The sequence below is a fragment of the Anabrus simplex genome, chromosome 3, assembly GCF_040414725.1.
Source record: "Anabrus simplex isolate iqAnaSimp1 chromosome 3, ASM4041472v1, whole genome shotgun sequence".
NCBI lineage: Eukaryota > Metazoa > Arthropoda > Insecta > Orthoptera > Tettigoniidae > Anabrus > Anabrus simplex.
Genome location: NC_090267.1, coordinates 443338861 through 443359870, shown reverse-complemented (window position 1 = coordinate 443359870; position 21010 = coordinate 443338861). Strand labels below are relative to the sequence as shown.

Sequence of the window (21010 nt, the reverse complement as noted above, 5' to 3'; positions counted from 1 at the left end):
CGACCGTGGCCTCAATTAAGGCATAGCCCCAGCATTTTCCTGCTGTGAAAATGAGAAACTACGGTAAACCACCTTCAAGGCTGCCGACAGTAAGGTTCGAACCCCCTATTTCCCGAATAAAAGCTGTCAGCTACGTGACCCAAGCCACCCTTATTTCTATAAATAAAGAGCTAAATTCATGATTCTAGTCCATTTTTAAGATAATTGCACGCTAAAACAGTGTGCCGAATTTTATTTGTCTGTTTCAGTGTGCAACTGCCTTAATCGCGAACTACAATCATAAATGTAGCTCTTTATTTAGGAAAAATAGGCCATAGAATATTCGACAAAATTTGATAAAACTGAATAGCAATATTTGAAATTTTCCTACAAAAAGAACTATCATGATTGTGGTCTACTTTGTATACTCGAAATCTTTAGTATCTCGTGGCCAGAAATATTCATTTCAGGCAAGAAATCAGTAGAGCCCTCAGAACCACCCACTACCTGCTTACACACACTCTCTCATTGATCACATCTATTTGACGCGTTAACACATGCACACATGTGAAGAGTGAGGGGAGGTGGAGAAAACGAAGTACGAGGATATTTAGCATGAACTAAACGCACGCGGAGGGGAAGATACTTGCTTACCCGCCTGCCCACGCTTCCCACTGGTTCGACAATGAAGGGAGAGGGGAATGAAGGGAGAAAGACACGGTTCCTTCAAGGCAACAGACGTAATGTGTATGTCAACTCATTGAGGGTCAAATTCTTCAGTTCCTTTGTATTTCTTTTGTAATTCTTCTTCACTATCAAATGGCATCGCGCTCAACCACCGTAAGAAAGAATGACCGTTGTTTTCGTCAATAACGGCCCTGTTAAATAATAATAATAATAATAATAATAATAATAATAATAATAATAATAATAATAATAATAATAATAATAATAATAATAATACTTATCCTCAAAAACCAAAGTTAAAATAACCTGTCATTAAATAATTATGATTATCAGAGACGCAAGGGCGTTTGGAAAATCGTCCCTATGAAGTTATTGTCGGCGCTGATCAAACAAATAAATGCCAGATATTGGGGTGGGATTACATCGTGCACACTTCATCGCAATTAAATTACAGTTAATTCTTTCCTTGATTAGGAAAATCTCGTATAGTCAGAATGTTTAACAATAGAAACATCTTAAACAGTTCCCAAACTGGAGTTGGGAGTGACCTCTGAGTCCGCAATGTCGCAAGCCACACCTCCTGGAAGGATGAACACATGTGACGTTGGCTTGGTTACTTCTCCTTCATCCTCAGTGTTGGCCAAAATCTTCGCCAAAACGTTGCCTGTTTCTTTCCAACCGGAATTCTTGTGATCGCGATTGTACCTACATGCTGTGGGTAGAAGCTGTAAAAATAACATGTCACATGAGTAGTTCGTGTTTACCCTTCCGACAACTTGGAGTGAATTTACAGCCTTAAAACTCATCGCAAGAAATGAAGTGTCATAAAAAAATAACCATGAAGTATATAACCAGCAAATAATATGCTAATAACAATCTACAATGTTCATTCATTGTACATGATCATTTTTGTCCACCTAGAATAAGTATTTCTGTCCAGATTACGATGGCAAAAATAGTGGATGTTCCACTGCTTTACTATGGTCTTTACAGACATGTGTCCTAACATTGCCACAGCATTGGAAATCTGCTCTATATCATATCGTCGCAACTTTTGAAAACACTAATCTCACTGGACTGTTGACCATCTTACGGGGCTGAATGGCTCAGACGTTTGAGGCGCTGGCTTTCTGACCCCAACTTGACAGGTTCGATCATGGCTCAGTCCGTTGGTATATGAAGGTGCTTAAATACGCTAGTCTCGTGTCGGTAGATTTACTGGCACGTAAAAAGAACTCCTGCGGGACTGAATTCCGGCACCTCGGCGTTCTCCGAAAACTGTAAAAGTAGTTAGTGGGACGTAAATTAAATAACAATATTATTTTATTATATATAATTCACAATTTTACAACTTGGTTTATGTGCTTACTCGGTACAATGTACACTGCCGGCCAAAAGTTTCCGGACAAAACATATGTACCCGCACGAATATGTTTAATGATTGTTTAATGACAGAATATGTTAATGTAACCAAGTTTCAAAGTTTATCGGACAACAACGACGAGTTTATGTTCAACGTTGAGCATCGGAGAAAATGCATCCTACTGTGTAACACCTTCAGTTAAAAATGAAGGGGCTCTGTAATGGTTTGGGGTTGTTTCACATTCAGTGGAGTTGGTATACTGCACCGAATTCAAGGAACACTGGACAAAAACAGCTACCATTCCATTCCATCTCGTTATGCTCTTCCCTCTGGACATCAACGTGGGTTTGTCGTCCGAGAAGACAATGACCCACACACACGTCTCGCTATTGCATGAATTATCTGCAAAACAAACAAAACTCTGGGGAATTTGTTTTTAATGGAATCCCTCCTCCACTCCCCCCGTCAATCTCGGATTGAAATCCAATTGAGGGAGGAGTTGGATCGGCACGTCCGAAAAGAGTCCTCCTTCATGGGAAAAGCTGCGAGTCTCTTGCAGAAAGCCTGGCAAAGTATACCTGCATCAGTGTTAGAAAAACTTGTTCTGAGAATACCAAGAACAGTTAAGTGTACTTGCAGCAAAGCGAGGTTTCTTTGACTGGAAGCGAGTTTAATGTGACCGAGCTCGATAGCTGCAGTCGCTTAAGTGCGGCCAATATCCAGTATTCGGGAGATAGTAGGTTCGAACCCCACTGTCGGCAGCCCTGAAAATGGTTTTCCGTGGTTTCCCATTTTCACACCAGGCAAATGCTGGGGCTGTACCTTAATCAAGGCCACGGCCGCTTCCTTCCCACTCCTAGCTCTTCCTTGTCCCATCGTCGCCATAAAACCTATCTGTGTCGGTGCGACATAAAGCAACTAGCAAAAAAAAAAGTTTGATGTGTTCTGGTGATCTGTGGGAGTAAATGTGTACATATTGCATATTTGTCACTTTCTTGCATAGGTACGTTATTTTATTTTAATCTCAATCCATTCTTTAACATTCAATGCTTGTCCGGAAACTTTTGGCCGGCAGTGTACGTGGATGAAGTACTATTTAGTACATACACGCATGTGCTTCACATAGATATACTTACATGCGATGTTGAAAAATAAATATGACAGATATTTATAATACATAAATAGTCAAAATTATTAGTAAGCTATTTACATTATTCCTCTGTATATGGTGGATGTCCTATGCCAATAAACTTCCTTACTATATGGCCAGTAGACAGGATTGCTGCTTTTTGAAATTCTCTGTAAGTGAGAGGGTGAAGATTAAGGGCTTCAATGCTCCTGTGTAGTGTCTTCGGTATAATACCATTACATCCAATCGCCACTGGAATGATAACATTGTTTAGTGTCCACGTGGTTTTTATTTCCATGACCACATTTGTGTACTTGGATATATTCTGTGTATGTGTTGATTGAAGGTTGTGAGGATTACGTCAATTATGAAGCAAATATTCTTGTTTTAATCTACAAAAGTTATATCTGGACTGTTGCAGGTTATTTTTTATTTTTATTATTATTATTATTATTATTATTATTATTATTATTATTATTATTATTATTATTAACCATCTTGTCTCAAGTATTTTCTATGAAGTAATAACATAGGTGAGGTAACGCTCGGTACAGCAGATTATAGGTCCACGGGCGACGCTCAGGAAGGAAGGAACAGGGGGAGTGTTTCTTTACACAGGCTGGGGAGGGCGGGATTGTGTGTGTGTGTGCGCTATAGATTTCAATTACTTCACCAGCCCACCGGACGTCTGACAGTCCCGTATACGCAATCAATCAAAAGGCGTCCGGGGTGGAGTTATTGACTCTGGTGAAAGCCACATGGCCACAGATCAATCAAGATCAGAGTACGACCTCTTAAAGAGACGGCATTAGCTTTCTACGTCGCCGGCTGTGATTAGTTCAACAGTGGAAGGCCTGATGAAGGACCAGATGCCAGCTTCTTTTTCCATGCATGTACAAGTATGCGATGCCCGCATTAAAATAAACTCTACACTGTACAAAAACTCAACGGCAAGACTTTTGGAATGGATTTCTCATATCGAGAGGAGAAGAATAGGGTATGGAAACATGGGTCCCGAAATGCATAATTAGTTATCCAACATTTAATAACGTTAGTGGAATCAAAAGTCTTCGATGTAATTGGACATGACAAGCTATGGTTCTGCTTGAAAGAAATGGGAATACGAGCACAGCTGATCAGTATGGCACAGTGCGAAATATGTACATAAAAATGAGTAAATATCAGTGAAATATATAATATTAACAAAGTAGTGTATGTAAATTATTATATTACTGCATTAAATTTACAAAAATGATCGTATATTCCTCTTATTATGACTTATGGTTATGAGATAATAAATTCTTTTAAATACCTCCATATTTTATGACAGTTATCATTGTTCTTTAAATAATTGATATAGTCTACTGTTCTCTAATTTTGACAGCATTAAATAATCAAATTAAACACCGTTATTTTAAAAGTATTGCCCAGCACTGTGGGGGCACATAGCGTTCCAATTATTTTACATTGCGACACAAGGCATGTAATGGCCATCGTGTAAAATTCCTGGGGCTGCTTTGTGAACCAGTTCCGAACGCACTGCTTGATGCCGTCGTCCGAGGTAAATCGTTTGCCTCTCAGAGCCTTCTTTAGTTCACCTTGGATTTTCATTTTACATATTACATAAAAACAGCTCTTCAAGTTGATCCGGGAGGAATACGACCAGGTGGACTGAAAGTACTGCAACTAGCTTAAGTGCGGCGCGGATAATTTTGCACTGAGCGGCATGGCTTCCGCTCTTTGCTCGGTTCACGTGTTGTCTGTCGAGTCTGTCGGGTCAGTCTTATTTATACTTTCCTGCCCTCTTATTCCGGTTCATCAGAGGTTAACCGCGAGAGAGGGGGTGGTTTCTTAAATAGGTATTTGGAGGCCCACCTCGATGCTCAAATTTTCACCACAGAACGGTCTGATAATGTAATCTCACACGTCGTAATTTTATCAAGAATCGATCGTGGGTTGGTAAGATATCAATAGATTTCAGTCTTCCACGTTTCGTGGGTTTCTAGTGTCGCTACTGGCGTGGTATAGCTCTGGCCAATAGCAGTCCAGCTGGGGTCAATTCTTAGAAATGTATACCTTAAAATATTAAAGTTATTGCAAGTAATCATGATAAAGATCTTCTAAAATCCCCACTGTTGAAGTTCTGTGATTCAAATATTTTATTTATTATTCATTGGAAAGATAGTCGGATTTCATATTTACAGATTCAAGGCTGGTACAACTGGCTATGGTCGACAAGTCACCAGAATTTTGTCATTGGCCTGGAATTAAAGTGGCCCTTTTAAAGTATTCCCGTAGCCAACCTTACGAATACATGCCCATAGGCTGGGGAATTTTGTTTCCTCACTTTTAAGAACATGTCGCGTTGTGCCATTTTGTATTGAGCCAGAATATCGGTATTATTTTCCTGGTAGCAATTAGCGACTTAGTTACTTCTCTCCCCTTTCCACTCTGGCATTTAAGGGATCGGGCACTTGGTGTGTTTTCTGCCGAGACAAACAGCTTAACTAGCCATGTTTTCCGCCTACGGAAATGTTCGTTTCTATTGTCTATATAATCTTCCTGACGCCAGGTCAGTCTGAATATTCTTGCAGGTGTGGCAACATTTCTCAAGCGAGCACCAGCTTACCAACATGTATTTCAGTATTCCAATATCCTATGAATCATAACAAATCATAATGACCAATCCCGCACGGGTACAATATTAAGATTAATATTAACATCGAGGAAATTGACGTAGTTGACGAGTTTATCTTCCTTGGCTCTAAAATTGATCGAGGAAGTGACTGTTTCTTTGAGATCAAACGGCGGTTGACACTTGGAAGAAACGCAATGATCAATATGAATATATTCTGGAAAAGCAGAGTTATCAGTAAAACAGCTAAATGCACACTGGTCAGCGCCATAGTCTTTCTCATTGCCAGCTACGGGTGCGAAACAGGCACGGTAAGGAAAGCTGACTGGAGAAGGATCGATGCTTCTGAACTTTCGTGTTGGTGCCGTATGCTCAAAATACCAGCCATAATCAGTAATAAATCTTAAACCACCTGAAGCCAAAAGTCTCCCTTGAAAACATTGTAGGGAGGCGAATTCTATCCTACTTTGGCCAAATAGTGAGAAGCACTTCCCTGGAAAAAATGTCACGCTAGGAATGATGGATGGTAACAGAAAATCTGGACGGCCAAGATTACGTTGACTAGATGACATCAAACGCGACACGAGTATGTCTCGTGCCAAAATGAAGAAAGCTGCAATAAGGAGAGATAAATGGCGGCACATAATCCATGGGATGACAGAGAGTCGTAGTCGACTGAACGGATGAAGGAAGGAAGGAAGGAAGGAAGGAAGGAAGGATATAGGAGCAAACTCCAAGGTACAGAGATGAAATTTCTCATTACTTTGATTCGGAATACACGAATGGATAAGCTCTGTAATGAGATGATACGTCTTGAAACCAACGTTAAATATCTACTCTGTAACGTAATTTAAAAAATCGAAACTGGAATGATTTGAACATGTTTAGAGAACCGAACGAGGGGCTACGCGGTTTGTATTACGTAGTTGTTAGCTCGCATCCGGGAGATAGTGAGTTGGAACACTGCTGTCGGAAGGCCTGAAGATGGTATTCCCTAGCCCTCATTTTCATATCAGGGATTAAAGCGACGTAAAGTAAATTCTATAATATAATAACATGTTAAGAAAATGGAGCCAAACCGAGCCACTAAAGAGTGACTGGAAAGAGATCTGGACGACAGACGTCCTAGAGGCCGACCAACAAAACGGTGCGTCAGACAAGTGGAGCAGACAGAACCTGGCTGGAAGAGGCATAGAATGGCTCGAAGTATAACTGAGGAGAAGCTATATATAGCCAGACAACGATGGCGAGCGATCGTATACCGCACCCGAGCAACTGGGGGCGGTTAAGTGTTGATATTCTTGATGATTGTGTACAACCGTCACCTCCGATAGCGCGCCGTGAAGTGGTGTGTCTCACCGGAGCTTCTTTACGATGTCTAAGCAAGGACATCAACATCGGTGAAGTGACTGTAGTGTAGATGTATCGCACAATGTTCCTAGATCCCGTGGGTAGAACACGTCGCCAATGAGGAGGTACTCCGTCGTGTTGGGGAATTATTCGAAGTCGCGACCATCGCAAAACGCTCAAAAGCAGCCCCATTCGACCACATCTTCTAAAATGGCAAGTACAGCCTGATACAACTGATCACAGCAGGCAACCGTGGACGTGGGCCGAGAAGGGGATTATGGGAGAGGAACTTCCTCATGGTTCCATGTCTACGATACAATCTCTGTTGCTATACCCGTAATATTAAAAGAAGCGTTTTGACAGATAGAGCTGGAGAGAGGAGCATTGAACGGCCTGCCACATTCCTTTCTCCTTCCCTTCGCTTCCGTCTCACTTGTTCGTTTGTTCAGACCGCTGTTATCTGCTGTACGGAACTCAGCAGACAGAGGTTTGGCAGCTCCAAGCAACACGAGTCGGACAACAGGCTTATCTCCATGGCAACCGCAGTGGGTCCGCCCATATTTCCATGGCAACCATACCCTTTACTCACTTCTCGCCATCCAGGCAGGCAGTAAACGGACCTCCCTGTAAGAATCAGAACGCATCTTTCAATATTACGACTGTAGAAACGTAAACTTGGAAAAATTACTCCATGATGAACTCCCCCTTCTGTGAGGAGACAGCGCCAGAAAGAAGAAACTAACTAACCAAGCGAGTTGGCCGTGCGGTTAGGGTCGCGCAGCTGTGAGGTTGCTTTCAGGAGATAGTAGGTTCGTACCTCACTGTCGGCAGCCCTGTGGTTTCCCATTTTCACACCAGGCAAATGCTGGGGCTGTACCTTACTTAAGTCCACGGCCGCTTCCTTCCTACTCCTAGCCCTTTCCTATCCCATCGTCGCCATAAGACCTACCTGTGTCGGTGCGACGTAAAGAAAAATTGTAATGACAAATAGGAATAAGATACAGATTTAAGTTTAAGGTCACTTGTTTACTAATAATTCCTTACCTTTATTTAAAATTACTTTGCGTTTGTTTTCCTAGAAAACCGTGGAAATGCATATGGACATATTTTATAGGAAATATAATTCTCTAACCTGTTTTTAGCCTATTCTGCTTTTCTGATGAGACTAATAGTTTGCACGTCACTTTGGTTTCTATGGGGTAAAATATGCACCAAGACCGAGGGAACTGGTTGTACGACACTTGGGTCACGTAGCTATAATATTAAATTCGGAAGATTCTCGGTTCGAAACCCACTGCCGGCAGCCCTGAGGATGGTTTTCCATAGATTCCCATTTTTACACTAGGCAAATGTTAGGAGCTGTACCTTAAATAAGGCCACGGCCAGTTTCTTCTCGGTCCTAGCCCTATTCTAGCCCACCGTTACCATAACACCTTTCTGAATCGGTGTGTTGTAAAATAAATAGCAAAAATAATGTTCTGGAAATTATTCTTTAACATGCCAGTAATCTCCTATTTAAAGGCTTAAAATGTCTTCCTTGTTTGGTCTTTGTTCTGAACTTTTGATAAATAATGAAAGCCATTTTCTATGTGTAATATTATCCGTTTAATATTGTGTATAGAATATCGAGTGAGTTATTCTCTTTTTGTTCCCATATCTAACTGTAACAGCTCGACATTCATGAAGCAATACGAGTCTCTGCTAGTTCACGTACACGAACAAGTAATTTATTTCACCAACAGTTTTCATTTTCCATTATCTCCTATCGTATGAGGTAACTCCCCCATCAGGCAGGTTGCGTGGTAGCACATAGCAATTTGCTTAATTACAGTAACACGAGAGTTCCCGTCCTTCACATCACGGTTTGCCTATGGACAGGAGCTGTGCGTTTCTAAGTAATAAATCTCCGATAAAACACCTGTAACGCTGCTGTGGCAGATCGGGGGCAGCAAGAGAGAAAACTCAATCTTTTTTTTTTTTTTTTTTTTTTATGGCTTTGACCAAAGGCGTAACTCTCATAGACATGGTGAAGCCTAACTCTACCGAGAAAGTTTCGGAGGTTATTCAGGGATACATTCTGAGTGTACTGGCATAAGGGACCCGTGGTGTCCGGTGGCTTATTACAGAGTATTTCGTTTGGTTTGTTGCCGTATTTAGCTCTGAACCTGCATTGCACTGAAAATAATAAATAGTAGTTCTTGACAAACGCCGGGATATCTGAATTTTGTCCCGCACGAGTTCTTTAACGTGCCAGAAGCCAATGATACCGTGATCATGGTGGTCGAAATTTTGGACAATACCTGTAAGGGAACAGTTCTGCAACATCGTTTTTCATGTAAAATCACGTGTGTCAGAATTTCAGGCATGGCTTCATGTCCCGAAAGTAAACAGTTATCAGCTTGGAAAATATCTCACAGGATATTTCTAAAATCTTGGATGAGGGTATTTAGGCGGATGTAATATACACAGATTTTAAAAATGCGTTTGATAAAGTACGAGTAGATCATGACCAGCGTGTAAGTAAATTAAATTCGAAACGTTTTTCTAAGCCACTTCCTCAATTTTTCAGTTCATACTTAAAAGAAGTCACTTTAGAAGAAATACATCTGAAGAATTTTCTTCCTTCTCAGAAATTCCACAAGGTTCGAATCTGGGACCAATTCTTTTTTTACTTTATACTGATGATCTCCCAAATTGTGTAAGATATTCCAAATGCTTACTTTATGCAGATCTGAAATTATACACCCGTATTTCAACAATACAGGATTGCCACCTTCTACAGCGCGATATAGAAAATATCTGTGAATGGAGCATTAAAAACAAACTAAAATTGAATATTTCTAAGTGTTGAATCCTTTCTTTCTCAAAAGCCAAAGTGCCGGTAAATTTCACTCGCTCAGTGTTAGGGAATAACTTTAAGTAAGTCATAGAGTACAATGAGCTTGGTATATTATTCGATGCCAAGTTAATATATTGAAAGACCAGCTAACAGCGCTTATAAAATGCTAGGATATGCCATGCGTAATAAAAAAAAACATGTAATGGAATAACAACAATTTATTACACTCTACGATACATTAGTATGCTCTCTACTTGAATACGCAACTATTATTATGGAACCCACGTAACAATAAATTTATCGAAATAATAGAAAAAGTCCAGAAACGTTTCATAAAATGTCTATATATGAGAAAATATGATGAATTTCCTTTGAATGTAAGTAACGAGTGTCTCCTCATAGATGCCCACTTCAAATCTCTTAAATTACGTAGAGAATTATGCAATACAATATTTATGTACAAATTTATCAACAGAATATTTGATCATTCGTATTTTCTTTAATGTTTAAAATTCATTGTCCCGCAGGTTAAAACAAGAGTTTCATTTGCATTCTACTGTGAAAATGTGGAAACAGTCAGTCACAATCTATCACCACTTCTCAGAATATGCAAAAATGTATAACAGAATAGCAGTGAACTATATGCAGCTAGATTTCGGCTCCAACAAGCAAAATTGTCTCCATCACCTCAGGCTCATGATTTAGACACTAAAAATGTTTCAGATTTGATAACATAGTTATTAAGTTAGTAATGATTATTACACGACGTTGTTACTATCCTTGCCATCGTAATTTTCATGTATTTATTTCTATCATTAACCTAATCTCATTAACATGATCATCATTAATAAAAGTATTTAGAATCTGTACTGCTATATTTTAATTTTTTAAGTATACTGTAATTGGAGACTTGCTCTCTATTGTATGTTTTCAATAAAATAAAATAAAATTCATTACGTACTGTACTGCACAGTATAATGACAGAACAGATTGAACACACTGTGACAGAAGTGTACGCGTTTCGTTTGAGGATTGTTGCATTGCTCTGTATTTTGTGTTGTACGTTTCAGTTATTGCATGTTACAGGCTTTTTATCACTGATATGAAGGTGTTTTCACAGAAACAAGGATGATTGGGGTAACAAACCGAATAAATCGTAATTATATTATTACTCTGAAAGGAGCTACGGTTCCCTTATACCAATACATTCAAAAGGAATCCCTGAACAACCTCCAGAAGTTTGTTAGTGGAGTTTGGCTTCACCTTGTATAATAAGTTCCGACATAAAACAGCGCCTCGATGAGTTGTCATGTAAGGTTGTTCACGTCCGAGAGAAACTGAGACGCTGAAGTACTGATGAGGGTAAACTTCCAGCACTCCGGCGGCTCTTAAATCTGCTAACAGAATTTGCTCATTATTAAATTACAGATGCGATATTTGAAGTGGACACACGATCAGCTGTCTTTCGACTCTCACAGCTGAGGTCGGAATCCTTGTGATCGTAGGGTGAAAATTTCACCTGAAAACTCACGTGGTGTCCAGGCGAGTCAATTGGCCCAAAACTCGAAACATTGCAACAAATTTCAATACTTCATAATGTGACATGTGTGAGTTAAGGTTAGATTACCTTCAATATTGTAAGGTTAAGTATACAATATATTCCACAGGATATGAGGAACATCATTTGAGAACATAAGCGTCAATAGACACTATCTAGCTCAGGGCCTCTCAAACGCCCAAAATCTCTCGCGTGCAAACCGAGGCGCAGAGACTCCGTGCAATGTGCATCGGTCCGATTCGGCTTGACTTGGATGTTGTAGGGCGCTGAGAGCGACGAAACGTTCGGTGATAGACGGCTTGTTTATCAGTGAAATAGATAATCTCAAGACAACAACATAATAATGGAGCAACCTGTTTCGAAGAAAGAAAATACTTCCAAAAATCCATTTTAATCGTACTGGAACCTTTCGTATTTCTTCTCAGTCGTGACGATAAAGCCAAATGCTTAATCTGTGGGACAATAATTACGTGATCATCAAAAAAACTATTTTTCAATACAAAGGCTTTGCTCGAATTCTACGAGAATTTGTCGAAGGTTTACCTAAGCTGCATCAAGAGGCAGGTAAGATTATCTGTTTGTTTCCACATGCATATGTGAAAGCTTTTCTTTTTCTGTTTTGACTTGTACAAAAACCAGATTGCGTGCGAGTATTTCTGATTGTAATTTAAAGAACGCTCTCAGAATTTCTGTCAACCGATTGCTTGTTCCAGATATTACTACTATAATTGCAAAGAAAAAGAAAGAGCTAGAGAAGATAAATTGTGTGCTCAAACCAAATTGAAAGAAGAGTTTTTAACACCTGTAACATTGTCCCATACAACAGAGTGTCTCCACTCACTCCACATAAACATTTCGCAGTGAAGGAAGGATCAGCGGGAAAGGTGAAGAAGGTGAAGACAGGCCGAACGGGTGAGACAGATGTAGGAAAGAGGAGTGGGGGTTTGCACTCTGGTCAACCCAGTGAAGTCGTCTCCTGCACCTTGCGCCGTGCAGTGCACTGGCGCATGCACCCTGAGAGGCCCTGATCTAGGGATTCGTTGCTCAGACCGTCGAAGCAGGGCAAAGTGGAAAACGTGAGGAAAGTTTAGTAATATCAACCTCAACGTAATGCTGGGCCGAAGTCGCACGAGATTTCCTAGGATAGAACAAAATGAGGACAAAGGGTGACTTGCAGTAGGCGTAATTTTCTGGTTTACAATCTGATGAAGAGCATCTTCGTCACCGATGTTCGAAGCTCGGTGTGTATTTGAAACAGAAGGGAAAAATTTGGTATCTGAAGGATAGAAGCCTGAACAACTAGAGATTTAAATTTTGTGAAAGCCCGGTTTTGAGGATCTGACCAATGAAATTTAACGCCCTTACGTTTTAGGAAGATAGTACGTCATGGGAGTCATATAAGTATCTAGATGTTATTATAAGGAATGACCTTCACATTAGTAAGCACGCTGAGGTTATAAAGAAATGTTATAGATGTCTTCGCATGGTTTTTTTCAATGTATTTAGGGGTTGTAATAAGACTTTAAAGAAGAGGGCGTATAAAAGTCTCTGGTAAGACCCCAGTTGGTTCGAGTGTGGTTCCAGTGTGTGGGACCCTCACGAGGTTTACTTGACGTGAGAAGTGAAAAAGATCCAAAGGAAAGCAGAGCGATTTGTTCTGGGTGATTTCCGATAAGAGTAGTATTACCAATTTTTTTTTTTGCTAGGGGCTTTACGTCCCACCGACACAGACAGGTCTTATGGCGACGATGGGATAGAAATGGCCTAGGAGTTGGAACGAAGCGACCGTGGCCTTAATTAAGGTACAGCCCCAGAATTTGCCTGGTGTGAAAATGGAAAACCACGGAAAACCATCTTCACGGCTGCCGACAGTGGGATTCGAACCCCCTATCTCCCGGATGCAAGCTCACAGCCGCGCGCCTCTACGCGCACGACCAACTCGCCCGGTCAAAAAAATTTTAAACTTTGGACTGATAAGATTCGGGAGTAAGGGGAAGCGCTGCGCGACTAAGTGATTATGTTCCTAGCTGTCAGTAGAGACATGGAATGGAATTACATTAGTAGACGAATAAGTTTTAGGGATTATATTATGAAGATAAAATTTGAATTTAAGGGGCCAAATTGGGACAAATATTCATTTATAGAAACAAGACTAGGGTACAGTATTGGAAATTTATCGACATTTCCCCTGATAAATTATTCCAAGTTATTTGAAAGAACATTTAAGAAAAGACCAGGTAGCTAATGGATAGACAATGTGCCACCGGAGCAACAACCCTAAATGCAGATCATTGATGACAGATTGATGACTGACATCCTTGTCCAAGCCTGACGTTTGGTCTACCTGCTTAGCATCCCACAACGACGGGGAACATGGGCAAGCTGTAGAGAGTATAGCGCCGCGCAGAAAGGCTAATTCAGGGCCTCTCAAACGCCCAAAATCTCACGCGTGCAGAGCGAGGCGCAAGAGCTCCGTGCACTGTGCATCGGTGCCGCTCGGTATGGCTCGGATCAACGCTTCGTCTCTGGGCTACTCGGCTATGCTCGGCTCTACTCGGCTCTACTCGGCTCAACTCAGCCAGGATTTGTAGCGCTACCGCGCAAGTGAGGGAGAGGGAGATAGGCGGAGCGAGCGAGACAGGCGTGGGGAAAGAGAGAGACAGCGCTATTGCTCCAAATCGAGGAGTGGGGGTCTGCACTCTGGTCAACCAAGCCAAGTCGTCTTTTGCACCGTGCACAGTGCATGCACCACGCCCATGCACCCTGAGAGGCCCTGGGCTAATTAAACGTCACTCCCCCTCCCATCCAATAAGGTTTACCTACCATTGAGACAAAAGCCAAATTAACTGACCTGATCTTTCTCCCTAAATCCTTCTCTGCCTCTATAGAAATTAATCCCTTCCAACATCTATCGCGTGTTTATCGCTCAGCTCAGAGGGGCGAAGCGCTTTGTCCACCTTTCGCCCGTACCTCTGCCTTTCAGAAGGAACATATGGAACTCGCTTTCAGGCCTCTTCCAAAATTTCAGATGTATGTAAAGAAAAATGTAATTTAATGGAACTGCCCCATGTGTCTGTGAGTGTGTGGGTGAATGAGTCAATGAAAGAAGTGTAAGAACGGCAGACTGGTAGAGTGAAAGGAAGTATGCGAGCACAGGAATAATTGAATGAATGAGTGATTAGTTAACTATCGATGGAGAGAATGAAAGAGCAGCAAGAAATTAAGTATCATATATTCATATCTTGCGCAGTACTATTTAAGTATTCTGTGAACTGTGTAAATATTGTACATAATATCCCATCCTAAGATAGGTGTAGGGAACATTTTATATGCACATGGGGGGTTCACCCTTTTTCTTCCATATTTTTGAACAATCATGGTAAATAATACAAATAATAAGCCTCATTCGAGTTATGCTTATAACATGTTGTCTGCTAAGGTGAACCATGGTTTGCTAGGAATGTTGTTTGGAGTGCGGCATAATAGTGTTCTTTGTGTAATTCAGTTGTAGACCATACACCATGGACTAATTCACTTAGAATAGCCGACGTAGCTTGAAATAGAGGGACTCTGCGGAGCCTGTTCGCACACAGAGAAGTCCCACACGAAGTTAATGACTCAAGTGCTATGAGCGCTGATGCGGTCTACGTTCCAGGAAGTAAGGGGACACTCAATTGAATGTAAGAGTAATTACAGAGCAGCGCCGTAGTTGCCATGTGTACAGCCTCGCTGTCATTTCGTGGCAGGAATGACACACATTAGCCATTCCGAGACTACTGGTGCACACAGCTCGGAGCACCAAAATAATTTAAAAAATAACATTACGGGGGTTGGAACTTGAATAGTGGCAACTAATTATTTACAACTGATACAAAAGAGATACGTGTTACAAAGTTTTACTGATCTTCAAAGTAGTGACCAACAGTGTATAGAACCCTTTAGCAGTGTGTGTTGTGTTGATAGTTCAAATGGACTGGTCTACTGCCTGACGAATCTCTGGAACAGTTCTGAAGCGAATGCCACGAAATGGTTCCATCATTTTAAGAATCAACTCAAAGTCACAAGGGCTTAAGTCTGGGTAGTATGGTAGATGGTACAGCAATTCCCAGCTCCATCGACCGAACAAATCAGCCACAGCTTGTCTTGTATGCGGCCGAGCATTGTCGTGCAAAATGATGGGTGTGTTCTGCAGAATGTGTCGCCGCTGGTCGCAGGTTGTGTTCCAAAATATGAACAGTAATACTGCGCATTGACGGTCTGCTGTGGAGGAACGTAATGCGTTAGGATAACACCATCACAGTCGTACACGCGAATAACCATAATTTTCACATTGCTGGGGCTCAGACGAACATCCGATCTTCGTGCTGACCCGTAATGATGCCATTCATTCGATTTGCGTTTCAGTTGTGGCTCGTACGATTTGGTTCATGTCTCATCCAGCGTCGTATCGTAACCATTACTGCATTTCCGTCAAATCACGTGGAACCCATCGTGATGCAATTTTTCTCATGCCCAGGCGTTCCTTCAGAGTGTGAAGCACAGTCGTATGTGCTCCAATCCGGTGTCTCGGGCCAGCTCACGAAACGTATGGCGTCGATCAGGGTCCAGTAACGCGGCAAGAGCATGCACTTCGTCACTGACACTAGGACGACCTGGGCGCCACATTTTGGCGTCCCTCGTTGAAGGCCTTTACCCACTGTGCCACTGTTCTGTAAGGCAATGCAGATTCCCCGCAAGCCCCTAAGACCTTGATGACACTGCCATGCTGTACGACCTCTGGCACATTCAATCTTTATCCAACTCTGTTGTTCTTGTTTCGAAAACATCGTGACAACACGGCGTTAGACCGCCAGCTAACACGAGGCTCTGTTCTCTCGACAGTCCGCACGCGCGTGATGTGGGAATGTCGAGTCCATATGCTCTGAGGTAAGGTACTGTAGATAAATAATAAAAAACGTGTTCTATCAGCGAAATTACTAGGTTCCGTTGCGTGGAGTCTCTACAGCAGTGTTGCCACTATTAATGTTCCAAACTTCGTACATATTTAATAAAAATCCATGTTCTTAAAGCAAAAATTATTTTCAGTTCCGGTAGCTGAGTCCCTTTGTCCCTCTACCATCTGACCCACAACATCGTGCGGACTAGTTTAAAAAGTCTGGTGCGATAGCAAGTCGCTTTTCTTGCGTTACCCTGAACTGCCATGGTTGTGCGAGAATCGCAGTGTGTTTTCCTATTGTTTCTGCCAATATGGGGAGCCGGGCTGAGTGGCTCAGACGGCTGAGGCGCTTGACTTCTGACCCCCAACTTGGCAGGTTCGATCCTAGCTCAGACCGGTGGTATTTGAAGGTGCTCAAATACGTCACCCTCGTGTCGGTAGATTTACTGGCACGTAAAAGAACTCCTGCGAGACTAAATTTCGGCACCTCGGCGTCTCCGAAAACCGTAAAAGTAGTTAGTGGAACGTAAAGCAAATAACAGTATTATTATTATTATTATTATTATTATTATTATTATTATTATTATTCTGTCAATATGGGTGGTGGTGGTGGTGATGATGATGGGGGTTATTGTTTAAGAGGAAATACAACTGGGCAACCATCCTCTATTGACCAAGGGAGGCCGGATAGGATAGCTCAAAGTGAGGAATCTGGCACAAGTAATGCCACGACTCAGCTAAGGACCCCGTGGCCGCTAAGCCACGCTCCCAACTTACGAGCCCTTGGGGCACCTTTCAGTTGCCACTTACCACAGGCAGAGGATACCATGAATGTTACTCTACCGCCCCCAACCAGAGGGTTATACTATGGTTGGTCAGCAAGTGACAGGCTTAGAATCTGTCGACGCAAAAGTAGGATTAAAACTCACTCTGTGAATTGTAATGTTTACCCGCGCCTCTTTAGGGAAAAGGGCTGTCATAAAATGGTCCACACGTGTGTGCAGTATTGAGAAACACATCTGACTGAATCATTTTCATATAAAATGCTCCAAATATATGAAGAATTATCAGTGGTATAATTTGTTGTTATTTGGTATTTTCTCCCCAAACAATTAATTACGGTAATGTCTTGGGCAGACAGATTTCTGGGGTATTATTTCTTGTTTCCAGACCTTGTACATTCCAAAAATGTATGTTTAATTAAAAACTACAAAATTGTTTTCAGGTGAGAAAAGACTAATTCAAAGTAGGAAATTCAGTACTACAATTAATTAGTGTATCATATAATTCCCGTTGCAATATAATTCTTTCCGAGCTAGTTTGCCGTGCGGTTAGGGGCGCGCTGCTGTGAGCGTTCATTCGGGAGGTAGTGGGCTCGAACCCCACTGTCGGCAGCCCTGAAGATGGTTTTCCGTGGTTTATCATTTTCACACCAGGCAAATGCTGGGGCTGTACCTTAATTAAGGCCACGGCCGCTTCCTTCCCACTCCTAGCCCTTTCCTATTCCACCGTCTCTGTAAGACCTATCTGTGTCGGTGCGACGTAAAGTCAAGTGTAATATAACCTAATAATAATAGTAATAATAATAATAATAATAATAATAATAATAATAATAATAATAATAATAATAATAATAATAAATGTTTATTTTTGGACTAGCTTGTTGGCTGAAGGTTCAGCGCCAGAATTAATTAATTAATTAATTAATTAATTAATGGTGGATTGTATGTCTCACAAACTCGTAGTGGTCGATGTGCCGGAATTTTATTCCACAGGTTTTCTTTTACATGCTGGTAAATCTACGACACTAAGCCGACCAATACCAGCGGACTGAGCTAGAAATATGAACCAGACTCTTCGGGCTCAGAAAGCCAGCGCTCTACCATCTGAACCACTCAGGCCGGTGCATTACGAAAATAAAATTCTATACTTCATTTTCTGTCTGTCTGTTAGGTCAACGGTTCTCAACATGGGGGGCGCCCCTCCCCCCTCGGCGAGGCGTTGGAAAATTTCAGGGCAGGCGTGATGGGTCATGAAAAACACATGAATTTGGTAAACAGTTAAAAGTTGTGACAAAGAAAAGAATCTACTACACAAAGTTATCATAATCGCCGCTAAATCATACAGGTAGAAGAAAGTTTTTACTAACATCATTATACTTAACGAGCTTCTTGATTACATACAATATCTTCCGTTAAATTTGAAAATTGAATTGAAGAGCTTGATTTCAGAACATTTGTCCTCCTTAAAAACCGAAGCTGGATGCTACTTCCCAGACATTTCTTCAGATACCTGGCAATTTCAGTTGACACGAAATTCGTTCAAAATAGAACTGGATTTGATTCCTGATTCCCTTCAGGAGCAGGCAACCTACCTAAAATGTCATTCCGAATCAAAAGCTGAGTTTGTACATTTGACTGTTGAAGTTCACACAAGTTTTGGAAGCTGCAAGGTTGTTGGTGCAGTTTCCGTACCGAGCTCGATAGCTGCAGTCGCTTAAGTGCGGCCAGTATCCAGTAATCGGGAGATAATGGGTTCGAACCGCACTGTCGGCAGCCCTGAAGATGGTTTTCCGTGGTTTCCCATTTTCACACCAGACAAATGCTGGGGCTGTACCTTAATTAAGGCCACGGCCGCTTCCTTCCCATTCCTAGGCCTTTCCCATCCCATCGTCGCCATAAGACATATCTGTGTCTTTGCGACGTAAAAGCAAAATAGCAAAAAAATAGCAGTTTCCGTAAACATATCTAGCTGAATCTGAGTTTTCTACGCTGGCTTACATCAAATCAAAATACTGAGCACGTGAAACTGATCTGATGTGTGCACTGTCACAGTTGAAACCAAACATTTGAAATGTTGTGAAATAAAAACAGTGCCAGCCCTTTTATTAATCATTAATCGTGTTCTTACAAAATCAAATCATATGATGTACTTTGAAATGTTACAGTATTTACAGTGAGTGTAGAATCCTCCGTAATAGATTTACTGGTTTTCCCCCCTCTTGTATTATTATTTGTGCTATTCATGACTTTCTTTGTAAAGTGATTGCGTTATAAATATTACTTTGAAACATGTGATATTATGTATTAAGCACTCGTAATTAATAATGATATAATAATGATATAATAATAATAATAATAATAATAATAATAATAGTAATAATAATTGTTCCGAGGTATCTGTGGAACAGCAGAGGTGAAAGAAGGTGCGGGTTGGAATGGATCTAACTACAAGGCCGAAAGATGAATTAAAGTTTCAATAAAGGTTATATTTTCAAAACTTAACAAGTTTCGCATATAATTCAAAAAATTTAACAAGAACAATCAACAACAATCCAATAATCAGGTACCAAGTACAATTTTACAAACGAAAGCACAAGTTTCGGGACCTTTACAAGTTCTGGGCTTGAGCCCCAAATTTCACAATCTTTCAGCTTTTAGCTCAACAATACCAAGTTACAATATAGTTCCAAGGGCAGAAAACCCCTTCATACCAGGAGCATAAGCTCCAAAAACCATATCGGCCCTCCTAGAGGCACTTTATCACATTAGAAAGAGCTGACCCGCTCTCAGTTTCTCACGCCTTTCAAAGGCCACAACAACATTCGCATTGCCTGCCTCTCAAAGCACACTTACAAATGAACAGGGGTAACTTGTACCCATTCTACTGGGCCTTAAATAAAAATAATAGATTAATTTAAACGGCCCTAAATACAAAAGGAATGGAGGCGAGAACTTGCACTCCTACATGAAACTTGTTGAAACCTAAGTGGCGCTAGGCCAATTACACAGGGGATATTCCCATACTATGGAGCTGACTCGTACAAGAAAAATGTAAGACATTACATAAAGAAGGAAAACAATTACAAACGTAGTCAACTCAAAACAAAAGGAAGGGGAGTTCGAGAAGGTAAGGCACTATCTATTTCCGATTTACAGTTAAAGTAATATGAAAATTTTACATGAGCCGGCACTAATTTGCATTTTCAGACAGGAAGGTTACATTGAAAAGGTTTCGGACCTTCCCCGATGGTTAAACTGCTGAGTTAGCAAAATAAAGATGTTAAACGGCCATTACCTTGTAGAAGAGCTGCTGGTGGATGAAAGAGGCGCTTCCCGCCTCCTGCTATACTTCCATACACTAAGCTAGATGTTGTACGAGTGGCCGAGAGCCAGGAAAATCAGCAGTTTTTATACTCTCGGGGAAGATTCGAGACCTTTCATGAATGTTTAAGACACACCCACAGTCGTTTATTGGCTAACTAAAATTTACACATCAAAAATTGGGGAAGAAAGATACCATTGGCTGAAAATTAATGACAGAAATTATTGATTGGCTAACTTCAAAACTGGCGGAAAGAAAAGTTTTATATTGCCAACCCACACATGAAAGAATGAAATTTAGTTATAGGAAAACTTATGAATACAAAATATCTTCAGAAAAAGTTCCTTCACTTCGCACCAGGGTGCATGATCACCGTTTTTGGTAGAGACATCTGTGAGAGAATGTCCACACTTCTTGATAATTAGTAAAC

General features: G+C 41.0%; 1 protein-coding gene across 1 annotated transcript in view; it reads left to right on the top strand.

The window, feature by feature from the left end:
* The window catches only part of LOC136867421 (protein O-mannosyl-transferase TMTC2), a 289097-nt gene that overhangs the window by 150149 nt on the left and 117938 nt on the right, over positions 1–21010 (top strand). The gene's annotated exons all lie outside the window — the stretch shown is intronic.